The 14,377-nt window shown below is 43.1% G+C and overlaps 1 long non-coding RNA gene across 1 annotated transcript in view; it reads right to left on the bottom strand.

Moving 5' to 3' along the window:
• Positions 1-1,437: 1,437 nt before the first annotated feature.
• Positions 1,438-14,377, bottom strand: part of LOC132365228 (uncharacterized) — a 56,659-nt gene continuing 43,719 nt past the window's right edge. The window contains exons 2-3 of the long non-coding RNA XR_009503057.1: positions 12,805-12,886; positions 1,438-1,875 (exon numbers count right to left, since the gene is read on the bottom strand). This is a non-coding gene — a long non-coding RNA (uncharacterized LOC132365228). The remainder of the gene's footprint in view (positions 1,876-12,804; positions 12,887-14,377) is intronic.

The raw sequence follows: 14,377 nt of genomic DNA, 5'->3' as shown, positions 1-14,377 counted from the left end.
AAATGGAAAAAAAATTGTTTCTTCATGCATTTGTTTTAAAATGGCAATAATAAAGATGTAAACATAAATATTTTTATATTTTCAGAAAAATTTTATTGAGAAGAGTGACTTTTTTTTTTTTACTTTTGCAAAGCTCTTTAATATCTGGCTTAATAGAAGACAGCTGTATTCACGTATCGGCTTCTGCGTTCAGTCTGTTGTGATATCACTCATCATGTAGCCTCTGGAAAACTCAGCTATATACTCATGAGAAAATGAGAATAAAAAAGGCAAATAAAGTGTCAGTACTGTGATGAGTCTAATGAAAGAGTCTCAGAGACACAACCCCCTGCCCCAGAGGTTCTGGAACCACACTTTGAAAACTACTGAATTAAGATACAGTATAGGTCATCTGTTGTTGCAGAGACTAAAATAACAGTGACTTGAATAAGATAAAAATATATTTCTCTCTTGCCTAACTTTCCACATGTAAGCAGCCCCCATCAGTCATGATGCTCTTTCTGGTTGTTTTGCCATCCCTGGTACACATGGTCCAAAACAACTCCCCAGTACCACCCCTACACTTCAGCCAGCAGGAAGGGGAAGGCACTCCCTGGTCTTTCACGTGCATGTCCAGATACTGTAGGGACTTCCCTGGCCGTCCAGTGGTTAAGACTCCACTCTCCCAAGGCAGGGGGCACGGGTTCAATCCCTGGTCAGAGAACTAAGATCCTGCATGCCACATGGCACGGTCAAAAAAAAAGAAAGAAAAAGAAACAGATGTTGTATGTATCACTTCCCCTCAAATTCCATTGGCCAGACCTTGGACAAAAGCCTATTACTGAACTGCAAAGGAGACTGGGAAATACCTCTAATCTAGTTGACGGTGTGTTCTATGACCGTAGAGGAAGGTGAGAACAGATATGGGGATAAGTCCCAGTCTCTTCTCCGCTGACCATTCCCCCTAGGCTCAGCTGGGCCCAGGCCCAGAGAGCAGCTTGGACAAGCCAGGGCTCACCTTATCACTGCCCGGAAGGACAGGGAAGCTGGTCCTGGCATAGAGCAGGACTCACACAGCAAGACACATTTGCCTCACAAAAACAATGGCAACAGAAAACAAGGAGTTCTCAAAGCAGGTAGGCCCACAGATAGGATGTAAGCAGCTCACATAAAAAGGAGCAGACAGGAGCTGGAGACCAGTCACAATGGAAATGCACTAGTTAAGAAGAAAACTCCCAAGGATCAGCCATAAATGATGCTCTGGTTAGGAAAAAGGCCAAAATCATCAACACAGTTCACAAGGCCTTGCAGGATCCCAACCCTGCTCCCAAAAACCGTATGTCCAGCCACATCTCAAGCCAGTCTCTCCCACACCCTCCACATTTCAGTCATGTTCTACTCGTCAATTTGAAAAGTGTGCCTTAGTCATTTTTTAATATATAAATTTATTTACTTATTTTATTTATTTTTGGCTGTGTTGGGTCTTTGTTGCTGCCTGTGGGATTTCCTCTAGTTGCGGTGAGCAGGGACTTCTCTTTGTTGCAGTGCACGGGCTTCACACTGAGGTGGCTTCTCTTGTTGCAGAGCACGGGTTGTAGGTGCATGGGCTTCAGTAGTTGTGGTGCATGGGCTTCAGTAGCTGTGGCTCATGGGCTCTAGAGCGCAGGCTCAGTAGTTGTGGCACACGGGCTTAGTTGCTCCATGGCATGTGGGATCTTCCTGGACCAGGGCTCGAACCTGTGACCCCTGTGTTGGCAGGTAGATTCTTAGCCACTGCACCACCAGGGAAGCCCGCCTTAGTCGTTCTTATCTTAGAGTCTTTGCATGTGCTGTTCCATCTCCTGGAACACTCTTTTCCCTACCACCGTCTGGCCCACACGTGCTCATTTTTCAGGTCTGTGGAAAAACACAAAGCCCAACCAAATGAGAACAAGCAAAAGCTATATATCCAGAGCTTGCTATAGCAAGAGAGTCAGCCACTACCTCTTGAGTTTTGACAGTCTCAAAGGCAGGCAGAGGAGTAGGAAAGCTTTATAACAGAAAAAGGGAAGGTTTCACGTGTGCCCTTATTGGAGACTGTTGGCAAGGGAAAGCTGTAGGTGGGAAAACTAGAAGTAGGGCATTCTATGTGATTGGTTAGGAGTACAGATTTGGCTTTCTCTGGTTGATCCTAAGTTGGAAGTAAGGACAAAAATTAGGGAAGCTGTCAGTTATTAATCAAGTCCTGGCCATTTGGGGTCAACTGTTATATGAGTTATTGTTTGGCTTCCTGGACTGGTTGTTAGAGAGAGTGGTCTGACTTCCTATAAGTATGACATAGATAGCAGGCTGGCCGCCCAGGCTGGTTACTGTAGATAATAGGCTGGTTTCCTGGGCTGATTGCTGCAGATGATGTGTCAGAGTTCTATTTTACATATGATCTGACAATTGTCTATTTGTATATTCAGTCTCTCAGTTCTCAGCTCACAGCATTTCCTCCTGGAAGACTTCCCCAACCCCCAGATCAGGGTAGGTCGACCTGTAATATGTAACTGCAGCTTCCTGAATTTCTCTTTACTAATTCTCAGCAAACTTGTAATTAGTACTTGCCCAATAGGTTAGAATCTCCATGAGGGTAGGGATTATATTTTTTTATTATTCATTTTCTATGCTCAGCACCAAACAAAGGGCTTAGCATATAGTAGGGGCTCAATAAAAAAAATTATTGCATGGATGCATGGCTAGGGGAATGGTTGAATGGATGTCTGACCTTTGCAGGCTGAGGGCAATGTTCTGCTGCTTATCAGCTGACAAATTTCCAGAACCTTCTGCAAAGAGTAGCTGAAGGCATGAGTTCCATATTGGTTCTGCCCCCTGAGCCATTACGCCATTCAAACAAAGCCACCTAACAGCAAAAATAAGGTCCCATTCCTTATTGAGCCACCAAAGGTGTGACATTCAAGTTTAGCTATCAATAATTTTCCAACCATGGGTCCAACCTATCTGGGATCTGACATCTACCTTGGTGTCTCCAACTTAAGCTACATTTCCTCCTAAGCGTGGATCACTGACAATATCCTACAAAATACTCCACTGGATCCTGGTGCTGCTCATTTAGGAAGGTTGCTTGTGCTGAAGTTCTAGCATAAACCTGCCAGCTGTAACATATCTTGCTGATCTGACCCAATGGTGACCCACAGTGCTCTCCGTATGCGCTGTTTTCTTTTATTTTCCAACCTCTGAAGATTGTCAGAGTTCTGCCTGCCTAAGCAATAAATCCATCTTTGCAGGGATCAATTGCAGTGGCTGGCTGCAAAAGCTGGAAATCCAATTAACTGCAAAATAAATAAAAAATGAAAAATACACTGAAGCCGTGGCATAAATCAGCTAGAAAATTTTCTGCACATTAAAATAAACAAGGAGAAATTTCAAATTCATTTGTCTTCTTTTTTTAAACCCCATTATTGATAAATTTAGCCTTGGTTCCAATTTTGTCATAGCCACAATTTGCTCAAGTGTAGATCTGTGGGGATGGCTATCTCTGTTCTAATTATACCCTGCAGGCGCTCTCCGGAGAGGAGCCAACTCGGCTAGGATTACCTTGGTGCCATATGTAAAACTTTAGGCCCTCTCTCCCTTCATCTTTTTGCACCACATGTGTTCTTAAAGGGGCATAAATCTGCTCTAACGTTGCGTGGGAAATATGAGTTATTTTAGCTTTCTGGGACATTTTGAAAAGGACAGAGTTTTCATCAGTTGGCTAAGTGAAAGGCCTTATGCCTCACTGCTACTAGGTCTGCTGGGCTGCAGCCGTGACACACAGAGCCCATGCGCACTGGACAACCTTCTCAATGTGGAGAAGTGGGTTGAGTGTCGCATGGCAATTAACCTCCCTCCAGGCTCTATCCCCAGGCTTCTTGTCAATGTCCTGGAAAGGGGCCCCCCCAAGGTACCCAGCAACCTGAGGAAGCCACTTGGAGAAAACAGACCAGCAAAGGCATGGAGGGAAAGGCCACTTGAGTCCCATCTGTAACTGGAACACAGATTTGTTTCCTGCGGATGTCCTGGTAGAGGACAATCGGGGGTGGCGATCCCTCTTCACAACGTGTGGCTGGAGTCCAGAGTGGGAGGGCTCTGTCACTGACTCACTGTGTGACTTCAAACAGTCCTGAGCTGCTCTGGATCTGTTTCCTTGTGTGTAAATGAGCAGACTGAAAGAGAGGCTGCCAAGGCCCTTCCAGGTCCCAGTGTCTGTGATTCCATATTTGGTGAGTTAAAGCACATGTTTTATTCAAGGAAGATAAGACTATTCTTACTTTGATGAACTATAAACTAGCTCTTCTATCCTTCCCTTTTCCTTGATACCCTGCTGTGTCATCACTGTATTTGCCATTTCTGAATTCTAAGCATTACACAGACAACAGGTGTTTGTCAGTGATGTCCCCATGGAAAAGAGGAAAACCAAAAGTCGACTGTTTCTCAACATTTCTTATCAGAAAATCAAATGACTCAGCATTGCTCAACACACACACACACACACACACACACACACACACACACACACACACTTTCACTTCAACCTACCTCCAAATGCTCCTTGGTTAAAACATATGATATCAACAAATGTGAGAAGAAACCTCTGCCATCTTTCAAAATGCACCCATGTGAACAGTTTTCTATTCAAATCACAAATTTTCTGTTATCCTTAGCTGGTTACTGATTTGGTTTTACTAAAAAATATTGCCTTATTTTCTAAACTTATTTAGAAAATTCTATTTACCCAAAAACAAAACCAAAAGAAAATGAATAAGTTGATGGGAAGCCATAACCATTGGAAACACAGTCATTACTACCTAGAGGTATTTCCATGGTTGTAAACTAAATTTGCTGCCATAGGAAACACAGAATACACAGGGCCCAGGGTCTCTCCTTAACTGTAGCTGAAGAGATGGAAGTTATGCAAGGAAATTCCTAGAAACAAGTCTCAATATAACAGAGACATAAATTCACCCTCTTATCGTCAATCCTGATAGCTCTATTATTTTTTCCTAACACTAACTCTAGGCTAGGCACTGTGTTTGGCACAAGGCAAACAGCCAAATCCTGCCTTCTTGAAGTTTACAGAGGGTGATACATATATCCAGGGGACAAGGAAACAATGGGTTAATTTCATGCAAAGCAATCGGTTATTTAGCATAGTGTAGTCAGTCGTTTTGTTAACCTATGACTGCATTTCTCTATTTTCATCTATTGGTGTTGCCATCAAGAAGGCAGCAGGAGGGACTTCCCTGGTGGCACAGTGGTTAAGAATCCGCCTGCAAATGCAGGGGACACAGGTTTGAGTTCTGGTCCAGGAAAGTCCCACATGCCGCGGAGCAACTAAGCCCGTGAGCCACAACTACTGAGCCTGTGCTCTAGAGCCCACGAGCCACAGGTACTGAGCCCACGCACCTAGAGCCTGCATTTTACAATAAGAGAAGCCACCGCAATGAGAAGCCCGTGCACCGCAACAAAGAGTAGCCCCCTCTCACCGCAACTAGAGAAAGCCCACACAGCAACGAAGACCCAACACAGCCAAAAATAAATAATAAATAAATAAATAAATTTATTTTTTAAAAAAAGAAGAAGGCAGCAGGAGCCTAAGGCTCTTATCTTTCCAATCCCTCTCTCTTCTCCAAGGCAGGTAGTTACAAGTACCAAATAAGTTTCCATTCTCACTGCGGAGTTTTTTGGTTTAAAACTGTTTATTGATCAATAAAAAAGTAGAAAATCACAAAGTCATTGTCTGGTGGAACTGTACTAGTAATTTTACAGCCGGCTAGATAGTAAGGATACAAATGTTAGTAGGCGGGAGACCCAGCTCCTGCTGAAAACAAGTCAATTCTGACAAAAATCCAACCACCATTACTGACCTTGGAGAGCACTGCGCAAGGTCAGTGGCAGAATGAACGTGATTATATTGGTCCTGATCCCCGTCTGTTTACCAGCTCTAAAAACAAGTGGACAGACATCATATGTACTCCCATATGCTTAAAAGTAATAAACACTGTAAATAACAGACTCGAGTCCTCAAAAGAATGCAAAAGAGAATGCACATAGGATTTAGAACAACATTTTTAAATAGATTTTTAATTTAATTTTTAAAATAGGACTGTCACTGGGACATATTGTTGCCACCGTAACTATTTATATTAATAACTCTGACTCACCCAACAAGTCTTCGTAAGCTCAGAGAGTCTACTGGCAGTGTTCATTCATTCTTTCAGTCATCCTTCCTCCCATCTGCTCACCAAGGACTGCTGGGAGCATGAGTGTCTGGAACTTCCAGAGCAGTCCCTTTGCCCTTGTCCTTAAATCTAACAATGACCTTCACCTTGATTCCTCCAAGGAGAACGTTCATTCCAATCTACTCAGTACCTTTCCCTCCACCTACTTGCCTTATTTCTCCTTAAACCTCTCTGTGTCCATAACCCAGATCTCCCTAAAATAACTGGGCTCAAATGTTTCCAATACCCTCTTCTGTCTGCTTGTATCCTCACCCACTTCTCTTGCCTCCGTGGCTTCCACTAGTCACCGTTTTAATTCTATTATATCCACCTTCCACTCCCCTGTTGCCTACTGAATGAAGCCCAGACTTGATCTCTTCTGTCAGCTTTCCTTACTCTATAGCAGACAGATTACATGAATTATCTTAAATATCATCAGGCACAAGTGCCTTCCCAGAGCGGCAGCACGCTCTGGGTCTAAACAGTCATCCAGGGCCTTCCCTGGTGGTCCAGTGGGTAAGACTCTGCAATCCCAATGCAGGGGGCCAGGGTTCAATCCCTGGTCAGGGAACTAGATCCCACATGCTTCAGTGAAGATCCCACATGCCATAACAAAGACCTGGTGCAGCCAAATTAAATAAATAAATAAATAGTCATCCAACCATAAGTTTTAGTTATAACGATCCCTGGAGGATGGCAAAGAGATAAGTGAAGGGCCACCTGTGTGGATTGTCTCAACAGGCAGGGTCCCCACCCATTCCCAGGTGAGCTAGCATCTTCATGTTTATGGCAAGGCTCTTGGTCTTCAGTCCTGAAACCCAAAAGGTAGGTATCACCTCTCGGCTCTGACCACATTCCATCAGGAACAGCCAGCTAAAGAGGTAGGGTATAGTCATGATCATTATCCAACATCTCAGCTTATCATTTTCCAGAAAAGATCAGCTCTTGATGAAGTGGCACCCTGGACAGATGGGGAGGAAAGGAAGAGGAGAGGCTCCCAGCACAAGGCCCTGTCTATGGCGGCCAGGCCAAGATAGGCAGCACGATGGAGAGTCCTAGCAGGCAAGTGGGGCTTAAGGACACACCATACTTCCAGTAACGGGCATTGAAGAATTGCAGAAGCAGAGAAAGATGAGAGGGTCATTACAGAGGCAAGTTCTCCACTTTTTTCTTTGGTCAAAGGGAGCCTGGAGTGTGTTCTGGGAGGGCAGCAAGCCACAGAAGTGGGGACCAAATACCTTCCTCTCCTCCTGTCTCATAGAGACAGGCTCTCCCACCAGGGGGAAGAGCAAGCTAACTGAGGGTTCTCCTTACTGTCTTTGGGCATCATGGACCCCGATATCAAGAGCTCAAGGGCAGCTTTGACTCCACATCTAGAATCCACGGAGGTGAGGACTTCGGCTTGAGCCTGAAGACTCAGATATGAGGGGTCTCTTCATGTGGAGAACTAAGGACCCTCTAAAGTAAGTCCTATCCTAGCGATTGTCATACTAAGTGAAGTAAGTCAAACAGAGAAAGACATATCATATGCTATTGCTTACATGTGGGATCTAAAAAAAGGGTACAGATGAATTTATTTACAAAACAGAAGTAGAGTCACAGATGTAGAAAACAAACTTATGGTTACCAGGGGGTAAGAGGGGGTAGGGATAAATTGGGAGATTGAGATTGGCATATACACCCTACTATATATAAAATAGATAACTATAAGAACCTACTGTATAGCACAGGGAACTCTACTCAATACTCTGTAATGGCCTATATGGGAAAAGAATCTTAAAAAAGAGTGGATATATGTATGTGTATAACTGATTCACTTTTCTGTATACCTGAAACTAACACAACACTGTAAATCAACTATACTCCAATAAAAATTTTCTTAAAAATCAATATAAACATTAATGTAAACTATAATTAAGGATGATAAAAAATAAAATAAAGTAAGTCCTACCTGAGAAAAGAGAGAAAGGAGGTACAGAAGTTTGGTTCAAGCGTAATGGGCTACAACCAGAGATGACACTCTCAGTCATTCTCAGCCGCAGGCCCAGCGACTTACACCAAGACCTAGAGCAGCAGTGACAAGAGTCAGCATCCTATGAGTCAGAGCTGGAGAGAGAAAGTGGTGAAAGTACCAAATGCCCATGTACCAGTCATACCTGAAACTCCCCCAGGAGCTCCCAGAGTCATTGACAGAACTTGTGGCAGGGACCTGGAGCAGAGAATGCTGACTGGTTGGGACAAGAAACATGGGTGGGAGCTGCCAGCCAAAGATACATCCTTGCAAAGCGCCCCAAGTTTTCAGCCCAATACGTCTCTTCACTCAGACTTTGGAGACAGCCCTGGTTGGGAATGTGGAGAATGGGTATCAGAACATCCTCCAGGGAAGGAAGTTTGTGATATATGAGTTGTCCCCACATACGCAGGCACTCACGTCACATCCCTCACCCCATATATGCAAAAGATATAGCAAAAGATGACATCACTCACATCCTGGTATCTTTAGCTACAGCTACTGTTGATGGACTCTGGTCAAAGAACAAAAAGGGCAGAGAGGCCTGATGAGGAAATGGACAGACCCATATGACTGAGTTGATGTGACGTGGTTAATTAAGGAAAACACCATACATCAAATTCCATCAGAATCTTTATCATTTTCCATGCGGTTTGGGCCTGAATGTCTTAAGTTCTGGGCTGAAGTCAGGAGTACAGTTCTTTATGCTCCTCTGAAAGATGGCAAGGTCACCTTGTGCCTGCCACTTAACTTCACTGACTCTCCATAACTCCAACTGCAATAAGAAGAAACTAATACCGGTGAATTATAGAGGGGTTTTAAAGGCTGGCAGCATTTTCCAAATTATTTAGGGGTTAGAAGAGGAGCCATTTTCTGAATCCAGAGTATTATTACAGCAGGATTGAGGCTTTTTAGAGCTGGAAGTGTTCCTTCCATTTTACAGATCCTAGGATACTGAGGCTCAGAGCAGGAAAGTGACTTCTCTGAGATCACACAGTCAGTCAGTGACAGTCTGAGAATAAGGAGCTGAATCTCCTTATTCAGCATCTGAATAAGGATGCCTCTCTCCTGGATTCAGCTGGGGCATGCAGATTGACCTGCTGGATTTTTTGACAATGAACAAACACACAAACAACAAATATGAACCATTTATTATGCCCAAAGAATGCAGCTCTCCAGAAAAAAAGCATCTTCTTAGAAGCCTCTCAACATTGATTTTCCAAACCCTTCTGCCACTGAAACTTCTTCAGGCAGGCCCACATCATTTCTTTGGTCTTTTTTTCCAAAGGAATAACGAGTTCTTTCTTCCAGTTTCTACTTAATAATGCTGCAGAAGTGAACTTTTTCCTTCCCTCATTAAAGTAGCCCTGGATTGGGTCAGAGGAAAGCTGATTTGAGGTCTCCGCCTTTGTAACCAAGCCCTGGTCTTTAACTGGGATCTCCTCGGCAGCATTCCTGTTGCCCGTGGCAGGAAGACATCTTCCACTGGGTTATGAATTCTGATTTTTTTTACCTTAAGTCTTGAGCACTCCCTACAAATAAAATTTTAATATAATTGGTTTCGGTGCATGTAGGAGCCTTTTAATTACCCTCTGAAAGATGCTTAGGCAACAGCTTGCTATTAGGTTAAACAGTGTCAGCATCTGTACTGTAAACACATACTTTGCACACCCATATTTGCCTTTCACTGTTTTTCCTCTAAGGAGCCTTCTTTGGGAGTACAGCTTCAATCCAGTGGACAGAGGGGACATCATTCCCTTTGGAACACCATCTTTTCTTCTCCTGACTCCCCTTGAAGCTGGATCCTGGCCATTTCAGACACCTTCATAAAACCATGGGGCACCTTGTGATAATTCAGGAGCCGATTACAAAGCGGCAGGCTCCCCAGGCAGAGCGTCCTCTCCTCTGCAGCTCATGCCTGGCCATTTCACTGCTCATTAGCCCCTTTTCCAGAGAGTGAGCAGGGAAAACAAAAAGAGATGAAATTCAAACCCATCCATTTGCTTCCTATTAGCTGCTCTAGTTAAAAGTTTAGTGCAGGAGCAGGCTGAAATGATTAATTAATATAAAGTTTGAGGATTTTATCTGCAGCTCATTTGTTTAAGCTCTTCCTTCCTCTTGGAATCATCTATAGTACAAAATGTACTGGCTGCAGGACCAGGCTAAGAAAGTTACTATGATCATTTTGGCCCCGGGAAAGATAATCATGGCAAGCAACTGAGGGAAAACTGACATCAGACTTTCTTTCTAAAGCATCCAAAACTTTATGTTATCTCATATAAACTTTTAGAGTTTTTTTAAATTAAATTGTAAAATAAACTATCCCATGGCTAGTAAAAACCAAAATAACTGCTTCCCTCTTTGTCTATTCCACTTACAGAAACCCCACTGCAGAGAAAGTCATACTTATAGAAATAATAAATCTTAATAATGCTATCAGGAAAACTGACTTTTAATGACAAAGAATTTACACAAGATACTAAGCAAACATTGCGGCAAGCTAATCCAGGCTGTTAAATAAACAATTAAAAGTAATCATGCAAGATAAACCCCTCAGAGAGCAGAAAGATTTTCAAAAGGAATATTTACCTGTGGATAGAGAAAAATGCATATTCAATTTAAAGAAATAGGCTATATCTTCCTCTAGACAAAAAGATTGTTATCTCACATGTTAATATGTGTTGGTTTATTCTGAACATTATTTGAATATTTCATCAGAAAATTATTTTCCCTCTAAGCACATGGGTTTTTTCCTATTATATCCATGTGTATACCCAAGGCTGAAAGCTTTTACAGAAGGAATACATCTCTAATCTTTGAAAGACATGATAGAATATATAATTTACTGAAAGTCACTTTATTATCAAATTTGCAAGAATATAGCCAAGGCATGCAATGGGATGTCTCTACACATATGATACAGACTCTACTTCCTAAGTCATTTTAGCCAAAACTCAAGGACAAATCACTCATAAAGCATAGAGAAATTGAGAGACTGAGCAGGTATAGAAGGCAGCTGGGGACTTCCCTGGCAGACCAGTGGTTTAGACTCCATGCTCCCAATGCAGGTGGCGCAGGTTCGAACCCTGGTCGGGGAATTAAGATCCCACATGCCATGCTGCGTGGCCAAAAAATTAAAAGAAAAAAACAAAAAAAGAAGGCAGCTGGGTTCTAGCCCTGCCTTGTCACCACCAGCTGTGGAACCTTGGACCAGCCCCTTCCCTCCCTGGGCCTCTGCAAGAAATGGTCTCAACATGTCCTCTAACTCTAAAGTTTTGTGGTCTGTGAGATAGAGGATCAGGTGAGATCAGAAGAAAGCTCAGCCAAGTTAGAGAAGTGCACATTCAAAGTTCAGCTGAGGATAGGAATGATCCTACATGACAGATCCAGGGCTGGAAACCTCTAATTAACTGGAGGTGATGAGGGTGGGTGTGGAGAGGGCATGCTCAGCCCCGAGACTGCAGCTCAGTACTGCTGTTTTATGAATTTCATCATTTCACCTAGATATCACCAGGCTCTAAAAACTCTTTTGTAAGGTGGAGAAAGGATTTAGAAGCCATAATGCTCATCTATTAACCTACAAATGAGGGTAGATATTTATAGAAACTGAAATACTCCCCCTAGCTATTCAGAGTGACTGTTCCTGTCATGAGGTAACTAGAGCCCTCAACCAGTCATACAAATATTGCCCAACAAGTACAGAATTAGTTAGAGCTGAGCTGGTGCTGAGGAAGGAAGGAATAGCATATAAAAACCTCTAAGGTCAGATTAAAGAACGTGTTCTTAACCAAGGCTCTCAGACCTGGGCCTGGGCTTCAAGGGATCTGTGACCCTCCCAAAACAGTCAGCAAAATTGCATAATGAATATGGCCGTGTGCATTTTCCTAAGAAGAGTGTCCATAGCATTCATCAGCTTCTCAAAGAGGTCTGTGATCTCTAAAGGTTCATGAACTATTGGGATATACAGAAGAATAGACTCAAGATAGACAGGGAGGAGACTGAGGCAGCTCTGAAGGGTCTGAAATCAGAGCCAGATCTGAGGATTCTCTAAGAAAGGTCAAGTTTGGAAGGAAGAGCCAAGCAGAGGCTTGGTCCAGGCCAAATGGGATGCTATAGCACCATCTCCAGGGATCCCTGAAAGGGTCAGGTCCACGGGTCGGACACAATGACTCAGTGGCCACCACAAGAGACTTCACTCACATGTGAGGCTGTAAGGCGAGTAGGTCACCAGGGCTCCTGTAAATCCTGCTGAACAATGAAGACAATTCTACAGGATTACTCACAAACAGATGGAAGGCATCAGACTGCGTCCCATTCACCCCAGCTTCAGTCTAGCTCACACCCACCTCCTCTGATTGAGCACTGCCCCTCTATCCCATGTTTTCCTTTTTTTCCGAAATCCACCCCTGATTTCTCCATGGGCAAAAGGGACACCATGGGAAGAGAAAATTGGTTTGGCCCCAGGAGGCCAGTGGGAACACATGAGTAGTACCTCTTACAAGAGCTTTTATCAGGGTAGATGGTGGACACATTGGGCAAAGGTGCCATTCAAATGTAAAGTTGACTTACTTCACTCAGTATGACAATCTCTAGGTCCATCCATGTTGCTGCAAATGGCATTATATCATATGATATCGCTTATATGTGGAATCTAAAAAAAATGGCACAAATGAATGTATTTACAAAACAGAAATAGAGTCACAGATGTAAAAAACAAACTTATGGTTACCAGGGGGGAAGAGGGGGAGGGATAAACTGGGAGATTGGGATTGACATACACACCCCACTATATATAAAATAGATAACTAATAAGAACCTACTGTAAAGCACAGGGAACTCAACTCAGTACTCTGTAATGACCTATATGGGAAAAGAATCTAAAAAAGAGTGAATCTATGTATATGTATAACTGATTCATTTTGCTGTACACCTGAAACTAACACAGCATTGTATGTCAACTATACTCCAATAAAAAATTTTCTTAAAAATGTAAAGTTGAGGGCTTTCCTGGTGGCGCAGTGGATGAGAATCTGCCTGCCAATGCAGGGGACACGGGTTCGAGCTCTGGTCTGGGAAGATCCCACATGCCGCGGAGCAACTAGGCCCGTGTGCCACAACTACTGAGCCTGCGTGTCTGGAGCTTGTGCTCTGCAAAAAGAGAGGCCACGATAGTGAGAGGCCCGCGCACTGCGATGAAGAGTGAGAGGTCCACGCACCGCGATGAAGAGTGGCTCCCACTCGCTGCAACTAGAGAAAGCCCTTGCACAGAAATGAAGACCCAACTCAACCAAAAATAAATAAATAAATATGTTAAAAAAAAAATGTAAAGTTGAACTAATTAAAATGAAAAAGAATTTAAAATTAACTCCTTTAATAACACTAGCTGCATTTAAAATGCTCAATAGCCACATAAGGTTAGTGGCTACTTTTTGGACAATTCAACTATAGAATATTTCCACCATCACAGAAAGTTTTTCTCTATATAATCCAGCACCAAACTCTGTGACACAAACAGTAATTACAACCGTGATTTAGAGAACAGTAGAGCCTACAGTGAGCAGAAATAGCTGTAAAGGGCTTCAGGGAGGAAATGGGACTTACGCTGAGCCTCAGAGGGTGAGATGAAAGCATGAGAAGGGGCTTTTCATCCGGAAGCCATAGTAAGAACGAAGGTGAGAAGAAGGAGAAGAAATGGGCACAGGTCTAGCTAGAGCCAGGTGCAAGTTCACGATGAACAAATACAGCAGGAATGAATGGATGAATGGCAGGAAACAAGATAAGTAGGCAGGCTGGAGACAGATTGCATAGGCATTTCAATACCAGGCACTGTAATTTAGGCAGGACAATAATAGCTCCTAACACTGGCCACCACTTATTTAATGCTTATTGTGTTTCAAGCTTTGTACTAAGAGATTTACATAAATTATTAAATTTACTCCTCACAGCACCAAGAGGTAAGTGCTATTAACTCTATGATGAGAATGGCAAAAGCAATGACTGGAGAGTTTAGGTAACTAATACCCAAGATCACGCAGCTTGGAAATGGTGGGCTACAATTCAAACAATATGGCTGTTGTGGCCAGTGCTTCCACCTTACACTTTCCTGTCCCCTGCCTGGCTTCCAAACAGCTTTCTTTTTAAT

This window comes from Balaenoptera ricei, chromosome 4 (genome assembly GCF_028023285.1).
Source record: "Balaenoptera ricei isolate mBalRic1 chromosome 4, mBalRic1.hap2, whole genome shotgun sequence".
Taxonomy (NCBI): domain Eukaryota; kingdom Metazoa; phylum Chordata; class Mammalia; order Artiodactyla; family Balaenopteridae; genus Balaenoptera; species Balaenoptera ricei.
Note: the sequence above shows the minus strand (reverse complement) of the source record. Positions and strands in the feature narration are given on the sequence as shown.